Source organism: Peromyscus maniculatus, chromosome 6 (genome assembly GCF_049852395.1).
Source record: "Peromyscus maniculatus bairdii isolate BWxNUB_F1_BW_parent chromosome 6, HU_Pman_BW_mat_3.1, whole genome shotgun sequence".
Lineage (NCBI taxonomy): Eukaryota > Metazoa > Chordata > Mammalia > Rodentia > Cricetidae > Peromyscus > Peromyscus maniculatus.
Genome location: NC_134857.1, coordinates 93,276,601 through 93,296,076, shown reverse-complemented (window position 1 = coordinate 93,296,076; position 19,476 = coordinate 93,276,601). Strand labels below are relative to the sequence as shown.

Genomic DNA, 19,476 nt, shown 5'->3' with positions numbered 1-19,476 from the left:
TATTATTTTCAGATCATGGTTTTCTAATACACATCAACAGTTTGGTATGGAGGAAAAGGAATGGAGTAATGCCAAAATTCTGCCATAAGGTGGCAGTGCTGCTTCAGATATGAGACCTATAGACAAATTTCCCCTTTCGGGGATGATCTTCTAAAGTGTTTGGAATATTTTGTGAATACATCATAATACCTGAAGGATTTCGAGTTTCAGGTAAACATGAAAAGAAGACCGTCCACAATTAGCATTGCCTTCTGGTGGCCATCTCTGCAGTTTGGCTTCTACCCTCTCAAGGTCTATGAAGTCCCCTGTCTCAACCCAGCTTTGATTGAATTTAGATATCTTAATCCAATCTAAAGCCTTAGGAGAAAAATAACCAGACAGACCTCTTTCAGTTCATAATACTTCCATATTTGGTTGTCATTTTTTTGTGTGTGATTTGAGGCAGGGAACAATTGATTCCATATCACAAAATGTTAGTATTAGGATGCGACAATCAACTTCTATCTGTTACCCATTGGGTGACTGATCATGATTAGTTTTATAAAATAGGAACAAATGAAAGAATATAAATTGGTAGTTTTGAAAAGAAATCAGGAACACAGCTCTATTACCAAAGTATATCTCATGTGTATAAAGTAGAAATGGAAAATGAGTGAATTAATATTGCATGCCCACATTCTTTGAAATAAATACTTATTAAGTTTACTCTATCTGTATGCATAATCCATTGTTTTGCAAGTATAATTGGTGCTAGAGAGTGTTACTTTCTTTACATGATGACAGGACTCTTAAAATAAAGTGTCTGAGCTACAGAAGCCAAAGGTGAGGGGTGATGCTCACTAAATATGCTGAAAAGATTAATAAGGATGAAGTTTGCCAAAGGCAGGCAGTCACCTTCACAACTATAAAAAGGGGAAAAAACCCACAAACAATCTTCTGGCCTGGGCTTAGCAACAGACAAATAATTAACATTAAAGGGGAGAACAGAAGGGTAGCTTAAAGCTTATCAAATTGTATCTTCATAAGGAATAATTGAGTTAGACCCGAAAAGGATACGCAGGAGTGTCAAAGTCATGCCAGTCTTTGTTCTGTAGCCAACTGTAATGAAGTAGTTATTTGAGCATACTTTTCACAGGTCCCATGGAAATAAGAAAAGGAAAGAAGACTGTGAGATTCTATATATGTAAATGAAAAAGAGAAAGAAAGAATATAATTCAAATTCTCCAGATGACTTGCTGCCATAAGAATAATCAGAGGAGTTCTTCATAAATGTTACACCCCACACACATTCTTTTTTTTTTTTTTTTTTTTTTTGTTTTGTTTTTCGAGACAGGGTTTCTCTGTGTAGCTTTGCGCCTTTCCTGGGACTCACTTGGTAGTCCAGGCTGGCCTCGAACTCACAGAGATCCACCTGGCTCTGCCTCCCGAGTGCTGGGATTAAAGGCGTGCGCCACCAACGCCCGGCTCCACACACATTCTTGACCCCCATGTTTTCTCTTCTTCAGTTGCTGTAAATCCGTGGCGTTCTTTAGTTCACCACTACATGCTTAGTGTTTGAAACATGAAATGTGTCTAAATAGTTTTGATTACATCAATGAATTTCACACATCAAGCATATACAGATGTAATTCCTTTTCTCTGTAATAATAGAAACACTGAAGTAAATAAAAATTTTAAATGTTATTAATAGCTAATTCCTAAAACTTGGGTTTATCTGCCTGAGTACGTTTGGATGACCAGAGTTACTTTTCTCGAATTATTCCATATAACATGTTGTATATGAAAAGTATGAGTAAGTTTGAAGAGGCAGAATATTTGGTCTTGGATATGCAACAGGCTTTATCAGGTGATATTCCTTCATTAGTATTAGTGGATTTTGGTTCTAGTTACAGAGTTTAATTCACATGATATATAATTGTTAATTTTATTTTCAAGTTCATGGGTATAGGAGGCTTCCTTCTAGCTTTCAACACCCATGTTTAAATCTGCCAATGCTATTATGTACTAACCAGATTTTCTTTCCTAATGTTACTGCTTTTCTGTGGAATAGGTGAAGGAAAGTGATTGAAGGGAGAGAAAGAAGGAAATGTATATTCCGATTTTGAAATTTGGTTTCTAAGTATTAATCTTGATATTTGAGGACCATTCCCCTCCACTCTAATTATGGACAGTTATATAATTCGGTAGTTAACGTCTAGATTTAAGCTTCAGGGGAAGTCATTAACTCATTCTTATCCACATCTTCAATACATGATGAAGTCAGTAGAATGGAAGATATGCCCCAAATAATATTACCTTAATAAATGCCAAGTAAAGTCATAGGAAGTAGTACAATTTTTCACCAGAATTACTGGAATTGAAAACCTGAATACATGACAACCTAAAGATTGTTAAAAATAGTGTAAGGTAGCATAACTATGCTATGACAAATCTAAGATGTCCCTAAGTTTGGCCTTCTCAAATGTGGACTTCAGATATGATAGGATAGTGACTTCCAGGGTTATCTTACATTATATAGCAGAGCAATCTGTAAAGATGTGTGTTATCTGTATTGGACAGGTTCTATCAAAAACAAGACAAAACAAATCTTTCAAGGGAGTAAAGTCTTGCTCAAGAGAGATTTCAATATAAAAGAGGAAATCGATCTGCTGACTTTGGGCATGAGGGGTGTGACTTTTACATAAGGGCATTGAGAAACTTTGTGAATAAACAGCCTTACCTAACTCCCACACACCAGCCAGATCACAGGCTTTGACCTTAGCCCTAGTTCTGCATGACACCAGATCTCAGCACAACCACATAACCTCAGAAGGGAATAGCAAGCTCCCACAAGCATGAATCCTTATATAATGCTTGGCTTTAGCTTTGATTTGAGAAGGTGAGCAGAGACTCCAAATATGTGGATATTTGACATACAGTGAGATAAGAAATGAATTTCATTTTGAGTCACCAAATTTGTGATAATTTGTTGTGTAGAAACTCAAGATCAAGACCCATGATGAAGACCCATCTGAGAAATCAACCTTTACATTCTTTGACAGGTTCCAGCATTGTAAAGCATGTGGTCATCTCTGTAGGGATTTTCGAAATAAAAATGGTTCTTTCTTATGATAATAACATTTAGTGATTTTTTTTTCACTGCAGTTGTGATACATTGATATTTCATTCAGCTGTCTCACCGATGCCATGACGAGTCCTAAAGAACACAAACAGTGAAGGCACAATGATCAGAATTTTATTTATACAATTGCCTTGGTAGCAGCACAGGAAAACACTAACTGAGTGAAACATAAAGCAGTTTATATGAGAGGTATAGGTAGGAGATATTAGATTAGAAAAGTAATAGTAGGTGATAGGAAAGGACAAGATGACTGAAACAGATATTAAGGAAAATTAGAGTTTGATGGTACTTTGATATAGGAAAGAGTCCAGTGCAATTCTGTGTGAAACTATATGGACATTGCTTCTGTTGGTTGCATTGAGCCATTTCATTTCTATTTTTCCCAAGCTGGGAAAGGTGAAGAAAGAAAAATTTCTAAGTTGATTGAGATCTTCAGGTGTTAACAAAGACAGCATAGATGCTGTTCCACAGTCAAGCCTGTCACCTGCTGTAAGTCAGCATTTGAGGTGCTCTGGACCTGCATTAATGTGCTCTGGACCTGCATTAATGTGCTCACATTCACTCATTTCCACCTGTCTTGTCTTTGAGGGAAGACATAGTTTTCTGTGATCTATGGACTGGTTCACGTCATATCTCAGCTCCATTACAGTGTTTCCTTCATCTCAATCAAAATGACCTTATAACCCAGACTGGAATAATGATTTTTGTTTTAAAAATATGTTGCAGTAGAGTTGTCCTCTTCATAGATGCAACCAACTATTTGCTTTATTTTAATGAAATTTTTTATTTATTTTACATACCAACCACAGTTTCCCCTCCCTCCTTTCATCTGGTTCTCATTCACTCCTCAGAAAGAGTAAAGCCTCCCATGGGAATCAACAAAGCATGGCATACTAAGTTGAGGCAGGACCAAGCTCCTCCTCCCTGCCTCAAGGCTCAGCGAGGCACCCCACCATAGAGAATAGGTTCCAAAAAGCCAGCTCATGCACCAGGGACAGATCTTGGTTCTACTACTAGAGTCCACAAACAGACAAAGTTACACAACTATCACCCACATACAGAGGGCTTAGGTTGGTCCCATTCAGGCTCCCCAGCTGTCAGTCTAGAGTCCATAAGCTCCCTAGATCTTAGATCAGCTGTCTCTGTGGGTTTCCCCATCATGATCTTGACCCACCTTGCTCATACAATCCCTCCTACCTCTCTTTAACTTGACTCTAAGAGCTCGGACCAGTTTTGGCTGTGGATCTCTGCATCTGCTTCCATCAGTTACTGGATGAAAGTTTTATGATGACAAACTTTTTAATAATGAAGGGGAGTTCTGGTTGCACAAAGGCAAGTTTCTGTCATGCCCTAACTGTGGAAACCATTGTAAGCTTCACCAACTGGTCCACTGAGCCACTTATATTAATTTTTCAGAATGTGATGGAAATTTTCCTCTCTCTCATAAAGACTTGTCATTGCATTGGCTCTTCCAATAGAAAGGAAATATATTGCAACTTTGTTTAAGTTTCCACTTCTGATGATAAATAATTCAATGCCTAATTATTAAGAGCATGTATGTATACACTAAAGAATACAGAAGTAAGCAAAACCCATCAGCACTCTATTCTTCAACGTAAGTGAAAAAAACTGATACCCTTGAATTTTAGATAGTTGAGTATAACGGGTCAGTTTCAAAGCTAGCATTGAAATTTTGGTGCTTTGTCCCTCTTTGAGATAAAGTAAAATTTTGAAGAAAAAAATCTCACTGGTAATCAAATGTCATTTCTTTCTTGTGAATAGCACTTGATCATTTCTCCAGTTTCATGGTGAAAAAACAAGCAAAAAATAAACACAAAACTATGTCAAAATAAACATAAACACACTTTTCATAAATAAAATATTTCTATTTCCTTTGCTTATAGACATGGGCCAAAAAATGAAATTAATAAAAAATGTATCATAGAAGTTGTTATATGGTGAAATGAACAAATGGTGAACATGAAAGACAACCTAGATAAAATGTGGAACTCCGTGTAAAGGGTTCTGAAGTCTCGGTCTCCTTCCAACACAAACGATTGAACAAAGGACTCTCCTCAGGGTTATTAAATAGTCCTCACCGCAGCTGTGTGCACTCGCTACCCTCTGTTTACTTTAATCACCACTCCACAGCAGAAATGCCTAATTGTATACCCAGTATTTTTTTTCTCTGCCCAGAATAGTGTTGATATGATGATGGATTATTTTTGGCAAATTTTTATGATGAAAAAAATCCAGCATGCATAATAATATGCACAGTAGACTGCCCATCCCTCTGCGTTAGCATTCACCATTTCTAAATTTAGTTTCACATATTGCCATCACTCATCTCGTCTGTGCTGTTGTAATTTGAAGTAAATGTGACAGAATGTCATTTTCCGTGCAAGAACCCTTGAGTGGTGCAAACGGTCACAAATACAATGTCTTATTTCATTAGCTGAAACTTCTAGTGAGCCCATCACATTGCAGTAATACACACATATGAAATGTATAAAATCTCTCCAGAAAGCATGCTCTCATACAGTTCATTTGGTTACAGTAACTGTTTATCAGTAGTAATTACTGGGTTGGAAAAATGCCTGGATTTAAAAGTAACTCTCTTCCTTGATCAGAGGTCTAACACATGAACTGTTCATTAGTTAGGTTATTGTAAGAGCCTATACCAAACTTAGATTATACTAAGCCAATAGGAAATCTATCTGGAGGCTAGAATAAACAAACATTGAGCACTGGGATGAGAATTCAGCAGCCACAGACTGAAGTCTCATGGACTTTGTATCTCTACTTTATTCAGTGGCTTTCAGCTTTCCCTTTCATTGCCAACCACTTTATTTCTAAATGATAGAAAACACAGCTGTTAACGGCTTTATAATTTAAAATTTATCAACACCTAATAATCATTGGAAAGGTACCAATTCCTGTAACCATCAGCTGTGGCCAAAAGTGAAATGAAATAATTTAAGCATGGAGCTGTAGAAATCATGTGACCGGACTAGAAAAATGTAGTTGCCAGAAAGGCTCAAGGAGGAGACGTGGTAGAAACATTTGCACACCGATTCTCTACGGTAAGTCTGAGTCTTACATGTCTAAGTTCCATAGCTTCTGAAATAAATGCTCTTCCACATACATGCTGCTTTCCAAGTTCCTATATGTGTACTGCAGGTAGCTTGTTACTTTGGAAGGTCAGGAGCAAAATATAAATAAGTAATAGGATGTCCTGCAATAGGCATCTATCCAAAGTTCAAGACTGTAATGTGACATTTTTGAGCATACATTTTAAATTGACAGGCCATTAATATGAAATTTTAATAAGGGTAGAAATAAAAAGCAGATGGTTTCAGTTCGCATTAAATGTGTCTCAGCTGTGTTGTCACACTGACGTTATGGCAAAGTGAATTGAACTAAAGAACAAGACAGGTTTTGGGTGAAATTGGACAGAGTGTCTGAATGATGTTATTTCACATTTTTAAAGTCCCCGGTTGACTGTATTTTAAAACTGATGTTTGGAGGCTTAATGCTTTTAATGGAGCCTAGAAATTTATAATTTTTAGAGTTTTCACCTTGCAGTTTCCAATTGAATTAACTCTTAATGGAAGAAATTTTATTTAGGTATTATTCATTGCCAAGTGTTTACATCATGCTGTGATCAACAAATCATTCCTTTGATTTTTGGACGCTTATTTATTTCTTCACTTTTTAACATATTACTGCAGAAATTTCTGTTATACTGTAGGTAGAGAAGATGCCATAATGAACTCTTTTGTATTATTGTTCAGCTTGAAAAATGCCCCCATGCAGTTTACTTCTGGGAAAAGACTATATACCTTTACTCTAAAGATTCATTTATTTTAAACATTACTATACCATATCCAATGCTAAATTATTTTTGTTGTTAATATTTTAATTCCTTTGAGATACAGTCTTGCTATGGGTAGCTCAAGTTGGGTTGGAACACATTATGTAGGCTAGCCTGGGTTCTAATTTTCAGAAGTCTTTTTCATTAAGACTCCAGAGTACTTGGATAAAAGGTGTAAGTCACCATCTTTGTTTTTAAGAATGTTTATATTTTTCTGTTTTTAATTGAAAATATTCTTTTTGTATAATATGATTATAGTTCCATTTCTCCTAACTCCTTCTTTTTTTCAACAGTATGAAACATTTGATTATCAGCAATTCATCAATTTAAAGGATTTTGGTTTTCTCAGCATTTGTAGGTTAAAGCCCCAATACCCTTTTTGATGGCATTTGGAGATTAGTGATAGGGAGATGTGAGGTTCAAATCTTAGATGGTCTTTTAATTAAAAAAAAATCTGGAGCCAGACATTTAGATGAAAGCTGAAAGATCAGAGAAGCAGAGCAAGCCACAGCCAACCTCACCTCCCAAACTCCACGAATCCTCTGACTGAAGGCATTTGAGTCTTCACCCAGAATGGTCTCAGCTGAACTGCTTTAGTTCCTGTTTCCTCATGCCTTGTATACCTTTCTCCACCCAGCTATGCCAATTCTTGGGATTAAAGGCATGTGTGCTTCCCAGTCCTTGGATTCAAATTGTGTGCCACCATCTGGACTCTCTGTCTAAACTAGTGGCTGACTCTCTCCTCTGATCCCCAGGCAAGTTTGTTAGGGTGTACAATATAATATTACAAGATGAATGGGTCAGGATCATGAAGCTCTTATGTTGGTCCTAGTGTCCTTATAAGGCAAAATCTCATAGAGATAGCTTCCTGTTTCTACTGTCCGTTATGTGAAATGGAGCCTTCTGCAAACCAGCTACAGCTCTTACCAGACAAGCATCGCTGGAATCTTTGATCTTAGCATTCTCAGGTCAGAATTGTGAAAAAAAAACATTTTTTCCTTGTTTATTAAGCTGTCTTTTCCATTTTTGTTATAGCAATCTGGACTGAAAAAAAGGAATGTTTTCTACAGTTGAATGAAGAAAAAATAACTCTCATGATTTGGGTATAGAAGTCCCCATAAATGGCTCATGTAATGAGGACTTCATCCCCAGATATTATTAAAAAGTAACTGAATTACAAAGACAATGAACTCATTGATGAATTAATCAACTGATGAGTTCTTATAAAATATGCTATTAGTAGGTGGTCCTGTCTAGAGAAAGGAGATCATTAGGAGCATGTCTTTGAATGTAGTACTCCTTACCCTTCCAGTTTTATAGTTTCTGTTTTTTTCCCCCAACTAGATTTTTCTATGAAGTCCTGGCTCTTCTGGTAACCACTATGAAGAACATAGTTCCATAAATTTACTAACATAAATTGTTAGTAAATTGTTGACAGTCTTCATTCCTCAGGCTATTGGGTACTTGCAGTGTTGGTGTGACTTGCCATGATATTTAAAACTTCCAATACTATTTCCATTGATATTTTATTCATAATTTTTGCATAGTTTAATATTAGTTTGAGAATGCCTACTACTCCTTGATAGGATTTTCATTCTGATGATATTTGTTACTCAGATTAATTGTAGGAGAATTCACAATCTTATTTCACTTCCCTTAATCATGACGTGACTCTGTCACTTCTATGCCTTCTTTAATTTTTCTTCATGAATTTTTGACAATTGGACATAGGAACTTTACAAACTTCCAGTACATTTATTTCTAGATACTTGATGCTAGTTGGTGCTACATTAAATGGACTCACAGTTTGAAAATGGATTTTAATAGTTTCCTTATCCATTTTCTCACCACAGAATGAAATTATTTTAGTATAATTTCACCTCACCTTTTGAAATTTAAAACTGTTTTTAAAGGTCATAAGCCTGTTCATAATCAACACTGAAACAGGCATTATGGGGTCTGCACGGGTCTGTACCAGCTCCTCTGTGTATATGTTATAACTGTTAGCTTGATGTTTTTATAAAACACCTAACAGTGGGAGCAAGTGTTTCTCTGATTCTTTTGACTGCTCTTGGGACTCTTTTCTTCTTATTGAGTTGCCTTGTCCAGCCTCGATAAGAGGGCTTTTACCTCATTGTATATTGTTTTGTTTGTTGTCTCTTGGAAGTCTGTTCTCTCCTAAAGAGGAAACAGAAGCAGAGTGGATCTAGGAAAGAGGGAAAGGATGTTTTGTGGCGGGGAGCTGGAAGGAATGGAATGTGGGGGTGGAACTGTGGTTGGAATGTATGAGCGAAGGATTGGTTTAAAAAAACATTTTAGCATACTAGTTTTTCTTTCCACTTTATTGAGATATAGTTGAGAAATTATATATTTTTATGATGTAATAAATTGGTACACATGTATCATGAAATGATTATAATAAACTAAAGGAATTGATATACCAACCACCCCAATTAGTTACTAATTTAAGAAGTATCCTCATTTCTTTAAAATATGAGAACATACTGACATCTAAAACATCAACAGATCATAATATGGCTTGAATTTGAAAGAAGTTTGTAGGAGCAATGACAAAAATCTCTGCTCAGTTTGCCAGTTGCCTTGAATCCAAATCCTGAAGAAAACCTTCATCATAAACTTAAGCTAGACATATGTACGTAGCAGAAGGGTCTGTCCTGAAGATCATTCCCTGGAGTCATTCAAGAAGAGCATTGAACATTCTTTAAATTGAGGCACACAGCCCATGTGACAATCTGATCCACTTTGAGTGGATCACAGGAAAATTTTGAAGAGATGGTAACCTGATACAGGGATCTACCTGCTGCTAAGTGTCACACACTGACTGATTTTTTTATGGGATGTGTTTTTATAAGGTTGTGTATTCTTAACTCACTTTTTACCCTTCTCCCTTCTTTGAGTGTATATGCCTGTGTGTATGTCCCTGTGTATGTTTGTGAATATGGATGCTCAAGGTTGATGCTGCAAATCTTCCTAGATCACTCTTCTATCATGTTCTTTGAGGCAGAGTCTCTCACTAAAATGCAGATCTTTATGATATGGCTAGTATCACAAAGTATTTATGTGAGTTCTGGATTTGAAGTCTGGTCCTCTTGCTTATATAGCAAGTTCTTCAACTACTGATCATTTCTTCAGCTACTGTGCCTCAAAAAATTTATAAAATTTTGCTTATTGTCTCAAAGCACTGTCTGGCTGATCCTTGAGTTTAATGATGCAAAGATATAGAGTTGGAGTTGTATTTTAAACCCAGATTTTGTAAAAGAAAAACCTCTCAAGATTATTTATAAAAAGTCTTTTTACTTTCACTCTGTAAGGTTAAGATTTTTTTTTTGAAAAACATAGGCATGCATGTATTAAAGAAACATAACATATATAAGCTGTGGTATTATCTATTGTTTTGGAAATCCTCTGGAGGTCTTAGAATATATCTTCAGCAGATGAGGCATTGGTGTGTATCTAGACAAAAGCTGGATTCATACACATAAATATGAATGGCATGTTTGGATCTACTGCAGGTGTCACTGTTTCTCTTATTAATCATTTCTTGATTTTTTTGAAAAAATGTATGTATCCACAAATTAAAATTTATATACAGAATTTCAGTCAGTCTCACTAGGCTCTTTAATTTCTAAAAATAGTAATGTGAAATGTTGAAATTACTGTTTTCTGAATGAACCAAGTTGCTTATAGGAAATATTCTTGATTAAAATAATACAATCTATACATAATACAGATGAAATATACACCAGGACAAATCTTATCCTCTTATATCTAACTGATAGTTACTCTGGAGTTTGTTTTGAACATAAGTGACAGATTTTGGATATTTCCTATGGAGAATGTCAGCCCAAGTTTAATTAATTTTTAGAATGACAAAGAAATCAGAAAATATAATTGTAGTCTAATCATATAAATCTCATTCCATTTTGTGTTAAGTCATAAGCAAATACCTTTTAAAACATTAAATATATTCAACTATTAAAACTCTGAAGAGATGGAGATCTTAGTATTTTATTGCTGTAAGGAGACACCACACTAAGACAACTCATAAAATGAAGCATTTAATTGGAGGCTTGTTTATAGTTTCAGAGGATTAGTCCATTATCATCATGGAGGAGATTGTGGTAGCCTGCAGGCAGGCATGGTGCTGGAGATGTAGCTTAGAGATTTATATCCTGCTCCCCAGGCAGGAAAGAGGGAGGGAGAGAGAGAGAGAGAGAGAGAGAGAGAGAGAGAGACAGAGACAGAGACAGAGACAGAGACAGACAGAGACAGACAGGGAGAGACAGAGACAGAGAGACAGAGACAGACACAGAAAAAGAGACAGAGACCCACAGAGAATAGAAATTAGGTCAGTTGTGAACTTTTTACATTTTAAAACACACCTCTAGCCGGGCGGTGGTGGCGCACGCCTTTAATCCCAGCACTCGGGAGGCAGAGGCAGGCGGATCTCTGTGAGTTCGAGGCCAGCCTGGGCTACCAAGTGAGTCCCAGGAAAGGCGCAAAGCTACACAGAGAAACCCTGTCTCGAAAAACCAAAAAAAAAAAAAAAAAAAACACACCTCTAATGACACATTTCTTCCAACAATGCCATACCCACTCCAACAAGGCAATACCTAATCCTTCCCAATTCCCCTGACTGTGGATCAAACATTCAAACATTCAAACATATGAGCTTAGGGGAGACATTCTCATTCAAACCACCACAATGAAATAGATAAATTTTCCTATTTTCCCACTAAATACATTGTAATATATGATGATGCAAATATAACAAGATTTTCAAAGATGGTTAAAAGTAGTCAAATCACTTGTGCTTACAGAATCCTTGGTGTGTGTGTGTGTGTGTGTGTGTGTGTGTGTGTGTGTGTGTGTGAGAGAGAGAGAGAGAGAGAGAGAGAGAGAGAGAGAGAGAGAGAGAGAGAGAGAGAACACACTGTGTGTTTCTTAGGCTTTAATTTATTTTTTCTCAAGCATTCAAGCATGAAAGGAAGGGAGGCTGATAAGTGCCAATGAATAAAAGCAAAAATGGCCCAACAAAGGCTGCTCCTGCATTCGAATAAAAAGCTTTTCTGCAGTGAAAATCACAAGAAATAAACAAAAATATGCCACAACTAATACATATATTCACAATGCCACATGGTACAAAATACAAACACACACACACACACACACACACACATACACACAAAATACAAAAATCAGTTGTATATTGTATTTCTAAGTCTTAAGTCTTAGCAATAAAAATTAGTAACCAAAATTTAAAATATATTATGATTCATAATCACTTTGAAAGGATGGAAACAAAACAGGTCAGATTCTTAAATGTTAAACTTTAAGTGGTGCTAATAGAAATGTTTTAATAAACTGAAATAAAAAGGTACATCCTGCATTCATTTTGTGAGACTCAATAAATTATTTTCTCTTGTCAAATTGATAAGTAAATGAAATATAATTCCAGTAAAACATTGTGGAAATATATGAAATTATTGTCAAATTTGTATAAGGTAAATTAACTAAAATTGTTAAGCCTATCTTAGTAATAAAGAATGCAGTAGGATAATAATCTATTTGATCTCAAATCTTTTAAAATGTAGTACATTAATCAATATGCTATTGTGTTATTAAAAGAATTGACACAGTATCTATCCAAGGAAATGTGATAAAGAAGATAGAAATACACCAGGCAAATATGCTTGATTAATTTTCAAAAGAATTGTAAGGGCAAAAGAATAGAGAGTGTCTGGACTTTTCAACAAATGGTGATAAAGCAATTTGATATTTATCTGTTTAAAATTTACCAAAAGATGTATCTAATATTTACATATGAGGTATAAATCTGTGGAGCTATGAGAAGTCCATTAGGACAAAAGTCTTCAGAATCTAGGGCTTGGCATGTAGTTCCCAGACATAACATCCAATGCACCATACTGTTGCTGGAGGGCTTCTCTCCAGTTTCCCCAAGCCCCACAGTCCCACAATCCACTTATAAAATAATCACGATGATTCCACATGGACTATGATAAAGCCATTAAGCCGATTAACACCATGGAAAAATCGACTTTGGACTACAAACTGGTCAGGACAATTTCGAGAGGACTAGCTGAGATGACACAGCCTGACAGACTACTTGAACAAAGACTTGAAACAAGCCCTGAACTTTCCAATTATGCAGAGACTGGACAAATGAAACAGGACTTGACAATTAACCCAAAAATTTTCTTTTCAAGATTCCCTAAAGATATCTTCACCCCTAGAAAGCAAAAAGAAAAAGAGAATAAGATATGAGATAGATCATTGAATCTACTCTAAGAAAAAAGATAAAGAAAAAATAGAATAAATAGGTAGGTCACTGAATCTACACTGAAGAAAAAGGGGAAGATATAAAAATGACAAAAGGTAGACTACTGAATGAATTATGAAAAGAAAAGAGAAAGAATATGGATATGATAAGATAAAAAGGAAGATTATGGAATCTACTTTTAAAAAGGAACTACTTGTTTTAAATAAGATAAGTAATGAAAATTTTTTGGTCTGAGTTTATCAGATGTTACTGGACTGGACATTGTTACTATATATAATGGAGTTTTTATCTGAATCTGTCAAATGTTAATGGACTAGACATCATTAATGTAATTTTTGGCTGTATATATTGTATATACTTATTGGATAGTTTTTCTTGTATTAGTTATAAGCTTTCTTTAATTTTAGACAAAAAGAGAGGAAATGTGGTGGTATTGTGTTCCCCAAAATATTGTATACCTTAATAAACTTATCTGGGGTCAGAGAACAGAAAAGCCACTAGTTAGGCAGTGATAGCACACGCCTTTAATCCTGGCATTCCAGAGATAGAAATCCCTCTGGATCTCTGTGAGTTCAAGGCCACATTGGAAACAGCCAAGCATGGTGACATGCCTTTAATCCCAGAAAGCCAGCCTTTAATCCCAGAGAGTGGTGGTAGAAAGCAGAAAGGTATATAAGGCGTGAGGACCAGAAACTAGAAGCATTTTGGCTGGTTAAGCATTTGACTGGTTAAGCTTTCAGGCTATGGAGCAATACAGTTCAGCTGAGATTCATTCTGGATGAGGACTCAGAGGCTTCCAAGCTGAGGAAACAGGACCAGCTGAGGAATTGGCATGGTGAAATAGCTGTGGCTTGTTCTGTCTCTCTGACCTTCCAGTATTCACCCCAATAACTGGCCTCGGGTTTGATTTTATTAATAAGAACCTTTAAGATTCCTGCTACACCATACTAAAACATAAACTGATAAACTGGGCTTCCACAAAGTCAAAAGCATATATGTTACATAATACCTTGGGTATTAAATATCTCTGAAGGCCTATAGATTAAAGAGATGGTCCCCAGAAGGTAGCAATACAGGGCTGGTGGGTGTGGTGAGAAATTCAGAGGAGTGGAATACAATTGCTCACTTTGGATGTACACCTATGGGATTATATAACTTTAGACTTTTCCCTTTCTTTCCTGCTTCCTTATGTGATTAGTGTGTTCCCATCATAACATACTACCTTACCACACACAAAAAACAGTGGGCGACAACTGATTGCAAACTGTGTACTCAAGCACTATGAGACAAACTACGTATTTTCTTTCTCTGTTAATTATCTCAGGTATGTTATTATCATAAGAGAACACTAATACAACAAGAGTTCCTATTAAGACAATTAAGATGGGCTGAACAGTAGGAGCAAATATCTATGAACCACTCATCAGTGGGTTTCTATTATCTAAAATAAATAATACTCAGGATTCAAGACTATTAAGAGAGCAAAGACATGTAGAGAAATTTTCCCAGGTGGCAAGTTAAGTACTGACAAAGAAGAATAAAGCATTGATCATCAAGGAGATGCATATTGAAATCACAATTATATACCACTACTCCTCTATAAAATGCACTGAAAAATTGTTTAAAAAAAAAGAAAAGAAAAAAATGCACATGTATTTGGAATATATTATTCCCTATTATATGTAAAATATACATATATAACATTTATATTTATTGTCTATAATATACTTCTATTATATAATAACTAGTATAATATATGTATTCCTTATAAAACTAATCATGCTATATTACTCTACAATCTAGTAATATGAAGTCCGGCAGTTCAATTCCCCCAGAGAAAGGAAGATGGTCAAACAAACTCCTGTACATAGATGTTTATATTATCTTATTAGTAGTATTCCAAAACTACCTATACCAGATTGTGTTTCTATAAGAAAATAGTTAAGTAAACTTCTACATATATGGCACAGAATGTTACTTAGGAGAAAAAGTAGTTAACTATTAATCAAGGAAACACCCTAAATTAAACCTTCAGCACTCTTCCAGTGAGAAACTACATTTATAGAACACTCTTGAGAGATACAAATACATGATTCATAGAATAAAAATGGCCACCAATTTCCAGATGACTTGAGAAGAGAAACAATGCAGCTGCCAAGGTCACCATGAGTGTTACGATTTGAAGAGGCTCATGTATTATTTTTTTTTTTTTTGGTTTTTTGAGACAGGGTTTCTCTGTGTAGCTTTGCACCTTACTTGGAACTCACTTGGTAGCCCAGGCTGGCCTCGAACTCACAGAGATCCGCCTGCCTCTGCCTCCCGAGTGCTGGGATTAAAGGTGTGCGCCACCACCACCCAGCTTCATGTTTTTAACTCTTTTTTTTTTTTTTTTTTTTTTTTTATTACTTTTTTTTTTTTTTTGGTTTTTCGAGACAGGGTTTCTCTGTGTAGCTTTGCGCCTTTCCTGGAACTCACTTGGTAGCCCAGGCTGGCCTCGAACTCACAGAGATCCGCCTGGCTCTGCCTCCCGAGTGCTGGGATTAAAGGCGTGCGCCACCACCACCCGGCATGTTTTTAACTCTTAATCCACAGCCGAACACACCGAGGCAGGTTCTGAAGGCTTCAATGTGTTCTTTGGGGACAAGAATTCCCAAAGGTTGGTCCTTGGGTGTTTATTATTCCTGTGTTTATTCTCTCCCTCTTCTGCATCCTCTGCAGCAGTTCATCAGCTGCTACACTCTGCTCTTCCAAGCTCTCCAAGCCACAGTTTGCTGAACCTAAATAAACTCTTGTCTCTTGAGATGTTCATAGTGACACAAGTGTCCCACATACAAGTGACCATGATGAGAGTGTCAATAGACATACTCTGCATTTTCACTGTATTAATGTCAAAATTCTGTCTACACTATTGTAGTATACTTTGAAGAGAATGGGTAGATAGTATATATGTACTATTTCTGCAGCTGTATGTGAATCTACAATCATTGCAAAGTAAACATTTAGATGAAAACACTAACCATCTGGTCATTAGTAGCCTCTTTATTATTCTATATTTTTATTTTTCAAGAAAGTTATATGACTATAGTTTCTCCATCAGAATAGTTCTGGGGTTTGTTTAGGGTATTTCCTTGGTTAATAATTAGGTATTTTTTTCCAGTTAAACTTCTCTTTACAACTTAAACCTTATTCCATTGTTGTTTAAGTTGTAGAAAGAAACTACATGGTGTGGGGAATGCTGTCACTCTGTAACTTCCAGTTGTTCTTGTCCTTGATGAGATAAATGTGAAAACTATTTTTGGATCAGCAGAGGAATATCATTACTGAAGAGGATTGGATTTTTGTTTTCCCCATTGAATAAAGGTGAGAAAATGTGACTGCAATGAATTAGAAATGAAGGACATATTATGTATAATACATAGACAGCATGGCGGCCACGTTTTATTTAGTAAACATTCAAATGGGAACATAATATTTTAAATAATAAAATAAATGTTTCTGTATTTTGTTATTAAACTTGCGAATAAAATATATTATAAAATTTTATTTGCATCATAAAATAAATCAGTTTGATAATCTTTTCTTGAATAACAAAGATAAACAGGTCTTGTAAGAGATATTTGGAATTCATCACTTTAAGTATTTGGATCCCTAAATCTACAACTCAGAATTAGAACAAAGTATTTATATTTTAAAGTGTTTGAAATCTCATTCAAAGCAACAAATATATGAATTACATCTATTTGTACCATTTCCTTTGTGATCTCTTAAATCATTGATTTTCTCTAGTCTCACATACTTCTCTGGGTGATGTCAAAAGCAGTCTTTAGACACAGTAATTTATTATATATTTTATAATTATTTCCATATTCAAAGTTAGCTTTTTTTTCAGAGCTGAGGACTGAACTCAGGGCCTTGTGCTTGCTAGGCAAGCACTCTACCACTGAGCTAAATCCCCAACTCCTCAAAATTAGCTTTTAGAGACTGTGAAATAAATACATTTGCTACTTACATCAAGCAATTTGTTTTATTAAAAGTATTTCAATAAAGTTCATTTTGTTTTTATGTTATATATATATATATATATATATATATATATATATATATATATATATATGTGTTTGCATGTGTATGCATATCCATCGCATGTGCACAGTGCCTGTGGAGGATAGAAGACAGCATTAGACCAAAATCCTCTGAAGCTAGAATTGCAAGAATTTCTGATCCTCATGATGTGGGTCCTAGCAAAAGCAATACTTGCTGTCAACTCAGAGCTTTCTCTTCAACCCTTCTCTATGTCTCTTGTAGCTGGTTGGGAATCATATTCTCTAGTTTTGAAAAAAAAAATCTATGATTTTATTGAAAGTCTTTTCTACTACTTTGACTGGGACTTTCTAACCTATGCTCATAATTTGTATAGGCTGGTATTTTAATAATTTCCCACAGATCTCATATGTGCCATTCATGCTTTTAAAAATCTGTCATTGATTTTAACTGGATGACATAATTCCATTACCTTATCCTGGAGCTGTGATATTCTGTCCTCCATATGACTAATTCTACTGGTGAGGCTTTCCACTGGGGATTTTATTTTGTTATTGAAATTATCAATTTTGGTGTAATTTAATTTTGGTTCTGTTTTTTTTTTTTCAATTTCTTTGTTGCATTCTATCCTCATATTGTTTACTGACCTTTATATATATATATATATATATATATATATATATATGGAGTTCATTAAAAATTATTGATATCCTCTTTGAATTAATTCAAGAGCCTCTGTCTTCTTTGTGATCTTCAACATACAATCATTGTATGAATTTTTTGTCTGAAGTTTTATCTACATAACTGCCATTGGTGGCCATTCCTTTGTGAATGTTTACTTTTAGAGAAGACCTTTGTGTCTTGTCATCTTACCATTGCTTTTAAATTGGGTGTTCCATATCTGGAGTTAGCTTATTGAAGCACCCCTACTGTCCCCTCCCCCAAATACATCTGCTCTTTGTTAACATGAAGTTTAGGTTAAATAAAGGGTAAGAGGTATGCACAGCTAAGCAGTTCTGGTCAAGGCATATCCTTCATCATAATTGTCTCAGCTCCAGTAACTCCTGCATGGTAGTAGGAGAAGCTGTTAGAACAGTATGAATTTTTTTTCCTGAGAGATAAGCTCTGACTGTTGTTTGTAAGAAGGCCTCAAGTTTTTATCTCCTCCAGCAAGAAACTCCAGGAGAAATTCCAGTTTTGTAGGGTCCATAGTCTTTACAGTCTGATAACAAAAGGGGGAGAGATACAAATGTCTTTAGATTGTCTTTATTCTTGCCAGGACAGTTACATGGTTAGTTGTTTGCTTCTTCTTTATTCTGAGGTTACCACTGTCTCTCCATGCTGGTTAGCTGTATTATCACTATTTTGTCATTTCCAGGGCTCACACTCCCCTTTTCTCTTTAAAGTAGATTCTATTCTTTGCTATTCGGATGCTTCTACTCACCATACCCCACAATGACAGCTTCTAAGCCACCATTTTCGTAACCACAAATCTCCCACGACATACCATAGAATCATTTCTATGCTTCCTATATTGTTGTTTTGGTAGAAGTTAATATATATTCAAGGATATTTTGCAAGTTTTTTATTTGTATAGTGTAAAGTCACTGATATTTTGAATATATCAGTTAATAAAAAAGCATAGATTATTACTTCAATGGGACACAAAGATGACTGCTATTAGTTTGACATAGGAGTTTTGCAAAAGACCAAGTGGGACTATGCTGATAACCTTTTTTTTTTTTTCTGTTTTTAGATATATTTTTTGTTTTTTGGTGGTGATGTCATGACAAAGAGAGGGTGTTTTGAAGATAAGATTTTAAACATTTTCTTCCTTAGTCTAGAGATGAATGAATTCAGCATGAAATTATATTTGAGGAAAGGAGAAGTAGTTCCAGAGATGATGAATCTAAAATAAGTGAAAGATCATCTTGAAGGAACATTGACACAGATTTCCACCCTCTACAAACCTTTTTAGAAGGTGAAGAGGAACATAAGTGGGGAGAACCCTGTAACCCCATGTGATACTGAGGGTTGTCTTGGTCAGGGTTCTGTAAGAACAGAACTTAAAGAATGAATACAAATGTTAAAAGAGGATTTATTAGAGTGCTTCATGGG

At 35.5% G+C, this 19,476-nt stretch overlaps 1 long non-coding RNA gene across 6 annotated transcripts in view; it reads left to right on the top strand.

The window, feature by feature from the left end:
- Window positions 1-5,902: 5,902 nt before the first annotated feature.
- Window positions 5,903-19,476, top strand: part of LOC121830295 (uncharacterized) — a 148,579-nt gene continuing 135,005 nt past the window's right edge. For 5 of the 6 annotated variants that reach the window (XR_013052316.1, XR_013052311.1, XR_013052312.1 and 2 more), the window contains exon 1: window positions 5,903-6,204. This is a non-coding gene — a long non-coding RNA (uncharacterized LOC121830295). Of the gene's footprint in view, window positions 6,205-16,520; window positions 16,678-19,476 lie in introns of all 6 variants that reach the window. The other variant, XR_013052314.1, reaches the window with a different exon arrangement.